The 10,774-nt window shown below is 36.1% G+C and overlaps 1 pseudogene across 1 annotated transcript; it reads left to right on the top strand.

Annotated features, from left to right (window-relative positions):
* The first annotated feature begins 336 nt into the window (after positions 1–336).
* LOC149236517 (TMV resistance protein N-like) lies at positions 337–10,032 on the top strand (annotated as a pseudogene). The gene is made up of 5 exons (XR_016246226.1): positions 337–898; positions 6,631–7,789; positions 7,905–8,198; positions 8,340–9,534; positions 9,748–10,032. The product of XR_016246226.1 is annotated as a TMV resistance protein N-like (transcript).
* Positions 10,033–10,774: the final 742 nt, after the last annotated feature.

The following is a 10,774-nucleotide window of genomic DNA, read 5'->3' as shown; positions in this document are numbered from 1 at the left end:
GATTTATGTTTAATCAATGCGTCATATTCGCTTCCTGGTTGCTTCCCTCCATCCATTAAAAACAATTTATTATTAACAAAGAAGGGCATTATTTTGATATATAAACTCCCACTGTGTCTTCAATGAAATGCGAATTTCAGAAATCAACCAGATCTCAGTGCTGTTTTGTGTTTCATAGATTGGTTGAACACATTGAAATATTGAGAAATAAAGAAAGTGATACAGGCGCAGCTACTAGCCTCGTAGGTACTATGAGAAGAGGACCGACCACAATATTAAGGTTAAGTGCGCAATCCCAAGCTCTGCAACACATCTTCAATCTTTACATCTTTCTTTGTTATTCATTTCTATAATATCCCATGGCTTCCTCCTCAACATCCACCTCCACCTCACATACCGTCAACAACAACGACTATGTGTGTGATGTTTTCATCAATCACAGGGGCCCCGATGTCAAGAAAACCTTGGCCACCGATCTCTACCATCGCCTTTGCAAACATGACTTGAGGGTATTTTTAGATAACCAGGAATTGTGCGTGGGAGAGAATCTGACCCCTCAAATTGAAAGTGCCATTAGAACATCCTCTGTGAATATAGCAATTTTTTCTCCGAATTATGCATATTCAAAATGGTGCCTTGATGAGCTTGTACTGATGGTGGAGTGTATGTCAAAGTTTAAGTCCACCATCATCCCGGTCTTCTACGACGGTGTCAAGCCTACAGAGCTACGATGGGTGGAGGGCGGAAAGGGAGTCTACGCTCAAGCCCTACGCGAACTTCAAGAGAAAAAAAATCTCGATGGTCAACAACGATACCGCTCTGAAGAACTTGAAAAATGGAAGACGGCTCTGTGTGCAGTTGCAGATATAACAGGTTTTGACGGAGAGAAGTATAACAGGTGAGAACAGCAACCCTCCATGTACATCTTAGCATTTAATTCGTTGAATTATTAGCATGGTGAAAGAGGTTGACTTATAGCCATTTATTATTACTGGTTTGTATTCCATTTTGAAAAGGTAACGAGAGCGGTGAAGATGATTTTCGTTTACGTGGTGGCAATAAGCACTTCTATACTAAGATCAATAAGATCTCTTAATACTAGTAATTGCCTCAAAAAGTGTAAGAAGAGATCGATAAAATTGTTAAATTGAAAAAGTTGTATTTTGTTTTGAAATAATAATTATTGTATTAGATTTAAGTTGTTTAGTGTGTTTGTGTTAAGCTGGTAATATACAATCAAAATAATAATTAAAATATTGAGATGATGAAAGTCCCATAGTTTGTCTATACATATTAAACAAATCCCTCAGTTCTCTATTTGCCCCTTAAGTTCTCTACATTTTACCTATCCTTTCATACATCACAAAAAATAAATAAATAAATTTTGTAGGGATTTGAATTTGATATCTAATTTTAACATGCTATTGTTGCATTTTTATTAAAGTAGAATTCCTCTCATTTATATATATGTTTACTATATGTAGTAATTCAAAAAAAAATATTATTAAATATGTCCATTGATTTTTTATATATATTATTATTTTTAATATATATTTTTAATCTAGTATATAAAATTTTGATATGATAAAATGAATTATGAACTTACATACTTATTGATTGTTAATATGAGACCACTGAAAAATGCTTATAAATTTTCTCAATTTACTAAAACATGTTTTAGGTTTTCCCAATTTACTAAAACCATACACAAGTCTCTGCACAATTTGGTAGGACTCACCTCTTCTCCAAAGAACTTATTAATGCTTTTCCCTTCCAGGGTCTGCCATGGGTGTTTACATCTTTTTCATAAGGCAACAAAGTCTAGCTTGTTGTTTCTGTCTCTCTTGAATATATATCAATAATTATTCATGAGGAATATATGTTGACAAAAGAAACATGCACCAATAATCAAACTTAAGAATAATATTGTTAATAACAATATTTTAATGTATATATAAAATAAAATAAAGTAATTTAAATTTAAAAATTTCTTATATTTTCTTCACATGTGTCATTTATTTCATTTTTAAGATGGAATTGATATATAAAATATAAATAATAATAATAATAATAATAATAATAAAGAAAAGTTTGATATAGGTTATACATCAAATATTTGAAGATGCATGTTGAGTAAAAGATTTTAACATCAAAAATATAGAGAGAGAAAAAGTGAGAGAATTCTTATTCCATTAATAAATTCTTTCTAATTCAAGGTATAAGGGAACTCATGATTAATCTGAATTTGGTATATAAAAGAATATTAATAATAAAAATAATTAAATATATGCAAGGAAGAAAAAATATTAACAACAAAAATATTTAATATGTGTGTAAAAAGAATGTGTGTTGCTCAAAACCAACATAGATCCGTCTAACTTCAGATCTACTAAACATAGATCCATCTAACTTCAGACCTATCAAGAGTTGAGAGGAATAAATCTATTAAGGTGAAAACCTTTTCTTAGTCAGAAATAAATTTGCATATTGAAAGATTTTATTCCTCCGCTTGGTAAATTAAATCCCCATAGATTTTTTTTTTAAACATATAAAAAAAATCCCCATTATTATTATTATTAAATATATAAATTATTATGTCTACTACATTCTAATTATAAATAGTGATTAAGTCCACATTCTAATTATAAATTGTTATTAAATCCACATTCTAGTTATTAAGTCCACATTTTATTGAGTTGAAGATTAAGTAAATAAAAACAATACAAATTATTAAAACATATTTAGAAAGAGAAATACATTAACACTTCCTAAATGTTACCTAATTATTCCACTTTTTAATTTTTTTAAATTTAGTGATTTTTTTTTAACTTATATTTTTTTATATTATTTAAATTATGTTTTTAACTATATAAATACATTCAATGTCAAAAAAACTTGTAAAATTGTATAAATTCCATAAAAAGTTCATCCAAAACTCATAACAGTTAAACTACCATTATGCAAAAACAACTATTATTTTTTCGGAAATTTTATAGAATTATTTTTTTAAAAACTTTAAAAAACATAACTGGACCATGGAAGGCACATGACGTGCATGGTGTAATGGTAGGGGCGGAGGCTGTCACTCCTCCCACCCAGCCTCCTCCCACCCAGGTTCGAGTCCTGCACTTCTGTTATGGAAGATAATCTTCGACAAAATCACATAACCAAACTTTTATCGACGCTTTTCGAACCAACCAATTATTTTTTTACTAAATGACAACCAACCTGTTGACAATTTATCTACTGTTAAACCACCAGCCATATAAAAAAGGTACTGCAAGTGGCTGTCCCGAACAAACTACCAGTTATCACCAACAACGATGATGAAGGTTATCCGGCCATGAGCGTCTGGTGGTGCCAGTGGGCAGAAGGGCTAGATCGGCATAGAGGAAGCGTCGATTGGCAAGTACGTGGTAGCCGAGAAGATTTAAGTAGTCTTGGCCCGCCTCCAAGAAAACCATAGCAGCAGAGGTCGAGGTTTGGCAAGGTGTGTCCAGCCAGTATAGCTCGAGGATCAGTTTATTTATCAGTCCGATAAATTGTCTTATGCGAGATCAGATTGCTCAAAACTCTATCATTAAAATTCCAAAATAAAGGAGTGGATTTTCCAAGTTGTGTTTCTAACGAAAAATTATTGTTTCTTGTGGCTGTGTTTTTATCTGAGTTTATTTTTATTTTGGTAAAAATAAATTAATTAATTTCAGATGGTTCATCAAGACAATTGCAAAATTTCAAGGAATTTAACATAATAAATTTGGAATTAAAAAGTATATAATTAATGTGTTTGACATTTGAAAAATAAGCATCACATAAACTAACTTACAAAATAAAAACAAAGAGACCCAACACATTTAAGAAGTGGAATGCCTCAACCTAACATAATTATATTTGATAGGAAAAAGAAGGCCACATAGTTTCTGCGTGCATTCAATCAAGGAAATATTATATTTATATACGTAAGAGGTATTGACATTTGTATATACGAAATAAATCCCCAATTTCAAAACAATAAAACCGCACCCATACCCAATACCAACAAATCCTTTTAACCTTTATAAGAAACAAATTTTAAAAACGAAGTTGCACAAGGAAGCCAGGATGCCAAGGTGGCCCAGAATATTGGTTTATTGGCCTGTTTCTCAAAAGTTTAATAACCACATATAAGCATTTCATGAAATGTATTGCTGAGCTTTAACTGAATTTTATGTTTGTAACATTTAAAATACAATATAATAAAAACAGTCGATATTCATTTGTTTATCATCAGTTAAATGAATATAGTCATGGTTAATTATTATAATAAAATTAAATACATAATTTATTATTCCAAGTTAACTATTGTTTAAAAGTCCACCACCAAATTCAGAAGAAATCCAGCATAAAATAATATAGACAAGTTTATCATCAGTTAAATGAATGTAGTGACGGTTAATTATTATATATAATAGTACTAAATACATAATTTACCATTCCATGTCAACTATGGTCTAAAAGTCCACCAAATCCAGAAGAAATCTAGCATAAAACAACATAGACAAGCATAAAATAACAGAGACAGGCCGTTGGAAAAACCAAATCAATAATACGAAGTTGATATCATATGTTAGATAATAAAACCAACAAAAATAGTTAATATACACTCTCTAAATTAATTATCTATCTATTTCAAGACATTACATTTACTATGTCACGAATAAAGTTGGCCGGAAAGAGGCCCTTCGGGAGATTATTATATTCACCGTGTAGCAGATAATGTTTGGAAACTAAAAACAATTACATTATTATAAGTTTAACGAAAACAGGACACCGGCTGCTTAGATAACTAAAAAGTAACAACAACCATTGAAGCCATTTGGATAGATAGACAATCGCTTTGATGAGGAAAGCACATTAATAACCAGATATTCCTGCTATGGACAAGTTCTTGAAGCCATTTAAGTCCTTTATAACCCCTGTTTAAACCTAATTTCATATTTCCCCGGAAAATGATCCAATTCAAAAACTCTTTTATTAGCGCATCTTCTGTTCTTGCATCCTTATCACAAACAATATCTGAAGAATCAAGATGCATTGAAATGGTGATGCACTGGTTGTTCTTTGGCTAAATATTTACCCAAAGAATCAACATGTTTTTCAATAAGTTTCATTTCGAATTGTAGTTAATTGGAGTATCCTCCACCATTTGTGAAAGAGATTTAACCTTTAATTTTTGAAAAAAATAATGGAAGTGGAAAAAAAAGGGTTTCATGGTTGCCTGGTAAAGAGTTCTAAAACCGTGAGGGTTTGCAGCAAACCCCGCTTTCCGCATTCACCAGAAGAGAAAATCCAAGAGAAGGGGACAAACATTTCAACTCTCTTCTTATATGGTTGGTTGCAGAGCCATTCACACTTTGAGATATGTACAAAAAAGCCGGCATATCGAGGACCTATGACCACCATCTGATAAAAGTAGTGATTCCACCAGTACAGGTCTTTTTCTTTTCTCATAATTTTTTTTCCAGAAAATCAAGAATATCCTTCTTTCGCAGCCCATAAAAGGTAACCAAATCAGGACCCCATAATCCATAACATTAGATTCAACACTCCTGGCAAATCAGGACCCCATAATCCATTACATTAGATTCAACACTCCTGTGTACATTACTGTTGCACCAGTTCGTCATTCTTGCTTGAGCATTGGCGTTATAATCTAATCCAAATCCAAGCGTTAGATACTATTTCTGTTGAATGCATCAGAATCCATTTCTTGAAACTGATAAAGACTAACAATATTATAGCAAATGCCATTAAATTTCTGGCCCAAAATCAGGGGTGTCACGTCATGGTAGAGGTAGTGAGTTGCAACTACACCAACCTCCTTTCCAACAACACCAACTGTTTAGGTGTCCCAATATAATAATCCTATTCACATTTCGCTGAAATTTCCACGGGAAGGGATAATGTCACCACTAGCCATAGAAATTTCCAGAATTTGCCACTCGAACAAATAATGACCACTCGCCATTGAAATTTCCATTGCATCGGAGAATGGCACAACTAAATTAATTGGAAATTCCACGACACATCAATTGCCCGCTGAATGCTCGGTAATGTGGACGCTAGGTGTTAACGTTGGAAACAAAAAGACTACGAAAATCTCTTTCAAAAGAAGGCCTATCGGCCTAAACATATAAACAAATATTCTAGACCAGTTTGAAGTACAATAGAGCGAAAGCAGATGAAATTCAGAAAATTGTCATTGTTATACTGATATGGTAGCGAAAGTATGGTAGGATACTGATAACCTGAAAGGCCAAAATTGCATAGCTTCTGGGTTCAATTAGTTATTAGTCTTCTATGCCCTGCTGTGGAACAAAACCTTTATGAAGGGAGAGGCAATCGGGAGAGTTCGTGATTAAAACTTCTAAGGGTTGCAGATGGCCCATGGATATACGCAGCTTCATTTATTTCTAATTAGGGCTAATGACGTAAATTCAACTGTTCATAAATTCTTCTTTCCGTTCATGCCTCCCTTGGTTTTCAGTGCTTGCATTTTCTTTTTTTAGATTTTTAGCTCGGCCCTTTTGGTTGAATGTGACTATCCTTTGCTAAATCACTGTTTATGTTTGGTTTCTTTTATTGTTGAAGTGGGAAGACAGGTGTCTTGCAGTGCCTTGAGGCGCTCTTTGAACTCTGCAACTTTCCCTTCGTATTCAAAGAAGAACAGCTCCTCGAAGACGTCGTGGAAGCAGTGCTGGAAAAAGTTAAAAGAAGGCTGCATGTGTCAGAGTATCCAACAGGCTTGCAGGAAAAATTAAAAGATTTTGAAACCACAATGCCATTGCAGCAGGAAGTTGGGAATGTTATAGTTACCGGAATTGTGGGCCTTGGAGGGGTTGGGAAAACCACCCTAGCGAAAGAGTTCTTTAATATTCAGAGATCAAAATACAAGCGACTTTGCATTTTAGAGGATATCAGAGACAATCCTTTAACTACCTTGCAGAAATACCTTCTAAAGGACTTAACCCACAAGGACGAAGAAATACGCAGCATTAATGAAGGTAAGGGAAAGCTCCGAAGGCTCCTCCCATCTTCTGATTGTCTCATTATTTTAGATGATGTAGATAATATTGAGCAGCTGGAGGCATTACTTTATCCAGCGAAGGATGTCCTTAAAAGCAGTAGCTTAATTTTAGTGACATCTCGCAATAAGGATGTTCTCACAAGCTCAGACATCCCAGAATCATCCATATACATTCTGAAAGGCCTCAGTCGACGGCACTCCAAAGAGCTCTTTTGCTCGCATGCATTTGGCCAGCATCATCCTACTGCGGGATTTGACATAGTGGTTAACAAGTTTTTGGATTCCTGCCTTGGATTACCATTATCTATTAAAGTGCTTGCCTCGCTTCTTCGTGGAAAAAATGATTTAAATCATTGGGAAGCACAATTTAGCAAAATCTCCAACATGCTTCCTGATGATATACAAGGCAGGCTAAGAATTAGCTACGACGGTCTTGATGAGGAGGAGAAAAAGATATTCTCAGACATTGCTTGCTTCTTCAGAGGAGAAAAAAGAGATAGAGTCATTAGAATATTGAATAGAACCGGCTGGGAAGGAACGCTGGGCCTTTGGAAGCTGGAAAACAGATGTTTGGTGCAAGTGGACAGTGAAAACCGTCTGAGAATGCATGACCATGTCAGAGACATGGGCAGATATCTGGCGGAGAAGGAACCTCCTGATGGTGAGCTTCGGCTTTGGAACCCAACTGCCAACCTTTTTCATAAGCTTTCCGGCCAATTACCTGTAAGTATTTTGAAGTGTTTTCGACAGATTTCCAATTAGCGTCCTGTTAGTTTTGAATTCTTAAAACTTTGCAAGAATGAATCTTGTTTCTAACAGCTCTGAGTGAACAATTCAGGTGCGTGGAATTAGCCTGGTAGATAGAAATGAGGTTGAACAATCTTTCGAAAACCTTGCGGAGCCTGCTCGCACTCGTTTATTGAGTAATATGAGCGGGTTGCAGTTGCTTAAGGCTGAAGGTTATTTTCCTAAATGCCTATTGAATGTTTGCCACCATTTACCAAACCTAATATATTTAGACTGGCTGAGCTGTCCCGAGTCCTCCTTCCCTTCCTGGATTCCAACCAAGAATTTAAGAGTTTTACATATAAAGGGACTTTTTTTTGAAACACTCTGGCAACACGAATCTCAGGTATTCTTCTTAAATTTCTATTTCTTGTTTTTTCTTCAAATTGTAAATATTTACTGCATTTAAGAATTGTCTTCCTCTAACACACTGCCTGTGACATTTACAGTCTTAGACGTACTTTAATAATGTATGTAAACAATGCAGGCACCTCTGCAGCTGAGGGAATTGTGTATTCGCGCTCCCCTTTTAAATGTTCCAGATTTCATTGGGAACCTGCAGCACCTAGAAATATTTGTGCTGTCCCACAGTCGTCATCTTAAAAGTTTGCCAGATTCGGTTGGGAACCTTGCACGCCTCCAACATCTCCACTTGTCGGAGTGCTCCGATCTGCAGACGCTTCCTGACTCGGTTGGGAACCTAGCAAGCCTCCAACATCTCAACTTGTGTAACTGCTTCGCTCTGCATACGCTTCCGGATTCAGTTGGGAACCTTGCAAGCCTGCAACATCTGTACTTGATCAGCTGCTCCGCTCTGCAGAAGCTTCCGGACTCGGTTGGGAACCTAGCAGGCCTCCAACATCTGGACTTGAGGTACTGCTCCGCTCTGCAGACGCTTACGGACTCGGTTGGGAACCTAGCAGGCCTCCAACATCTGGACTTGAGGTACTGCTCCGCTCTGCAGACGCTTCCCGACTCGGTTGGGAACCTAGCAGGCCTCCAACATCTGGACTTGAGGTACTGCTCCGCTCTGCAGACGCTTCCCGACTCGGTTGGGAACCTAGCAGGCCTCCAACATCTCAACTTGTTTAACTGCTACGCTCTGCAGACTCTTCCTGACTCGGTTGGGAACCTAGCAGGCCTCCAACTTCTGGACTTAACCTACTGCACCGCTCTGCACACGCTTCCGGACTCGGTTGGGAACCTAGTAGGCCTCCAACATCTCATCTTGAGGTCGTGCTCCGCTCTGCAGAGGCTTCCGGACTCTGTTGGGAACCTATCAGGCCTCCAACATCTGGACTTGACCTCCTGGTCCGCACTGCAGACGCTTCCGGACTCCTTTGGGAACATAGCAGGCCTCCAACTTCTGGACTTAAGCCACTGCACCCCTCTGCAGACGCTTCTGGACTCGGTTGGGAACCTAGCAGACCTCTAACATCTGAAATTGTTCCGCTGCTCCGCTGGACGCTTCCGGACTCGGTTGGGAACCTAGCAGGCCTCCAACTTCTGGACTTAAGCCACTGCACCGCTTTGCAGACGCTTCCGGACTCGTTTGGGAACCTAGCACGCCTCCAACATCTGGAATTGTTTGGCTGCTCCGCTCTGCAGACGCTTCCTGACTCGGTTGGGAACCTAGCAAGCCTCCAACATCTGTACTTGATCAGCTGCTCCGCTCTGCAGACGCTTCCGGACTCGGTTGGGAACCTAGGCCTCCAACATCTGGCCTTGGATCGGTGTTCCACTCTGCATACCCTCCCACACTCAGTTGGGGATCTAAGAGGCCTCCAATGTCTTACCTTGTCCGAATGCCCCGCTCTGCATACGCTTCCAGACTCAGTCGGGTAGTTGAGAAGCCTCCGAAGTCTTGTCGTGTCTGAGTGCTCCGCTCTGCAAAGGCTCCCAGACTCGATTGACAACTTAACGAGCCTCCAAACTCTTCGGTTCGCCCGTTGTTCCAATTTAGAGATGGTGCCCAATGTTGAGCATTTGGTTTCTTTGGAGTATCTTAAAGTGTGTCAATGGCCCAAACTGCAATGGGACGCGGGAATAGTAGAGCAGCTGCGCCAACGCCTGGGAGAAGGCTTTATTGAAGAAGTTTGCAGTGATGGAGAAGGTTTCAATGAAGAAAGGAGTGACGAAAGCTGAGAAATAGATTTCAGTGAAGAAAGCGTATCAGGGAGACGAAAGCGAGTGGTAAAATATAACCGTACTTTCAGAATGACAATCGTGGTCTGGTGGCTACAATGTAGTTTTTGATTAAAGATTATTATCGAGGACGAATTACGTATTTGGAGAACTAAACCTTAGATATTATAAAATTTCTTTGAATGAGTTTTATATTAAATTGATGTAAATTCATTAACACAAATTTATTGAGATTTTTACATTAAATTTATGTAAATTCATTTAATAGAAATTTTAAATGATTATTAAAAATAGAGAAGAAGAAATATGGAAGTATTTAAAATATTTTTTTATATGTTTGATTTTTTTAATGAATAAATTTTATTTAAGAAATTTAAAAAAAATTATTAAAATTATATATTTACTGACTTAATTTAAAAACGAAAACTATTTAAAATTTATATAAAAGCAATGAAATTTTATTATATTAAAATATTAAAAAAAACTTAATAATTTAAAATTTCCATTTTTAAAATTTTTAACTATACATTTACTAAAATATTATATAAAAATAATAAAATTCTGTTATAATAAAATATTAAAAAAATTAATAATTTGAAATTCCCAATTTTTAAAATTTTTAATTATACACTCACTAAAATATTATATAAAAATAATAAAATTCTATTATATTAAAATATTAAAAAACCTTAATAATTTGAAATTCTGAAAATTCTTAATCATATTCTAAGTGCTTATCATTTTAAAATTTAAACTCTATTGTGTACATTTTTCAGA

This window comes from Pinus tabuliformis, chromosome 8 (genome assembly GCF_031772625.1).
Source record: "Pinus tabuliformis cultivar Carrire ecotype Pingquan chromosome 8, CPIR1, whole genome shotgun sequence".
Lineage (NCBI taxonomy): Eukaryota > Viridiplantae > Streptophyta > Pinopsida > Pinales > Pinaceae > Pinus > Pinus tabuliformis.
Note: the sequence above shows the minus strand (reverse complement) of the source record. Positions and strands in the feature narration are given on the sequence as shown.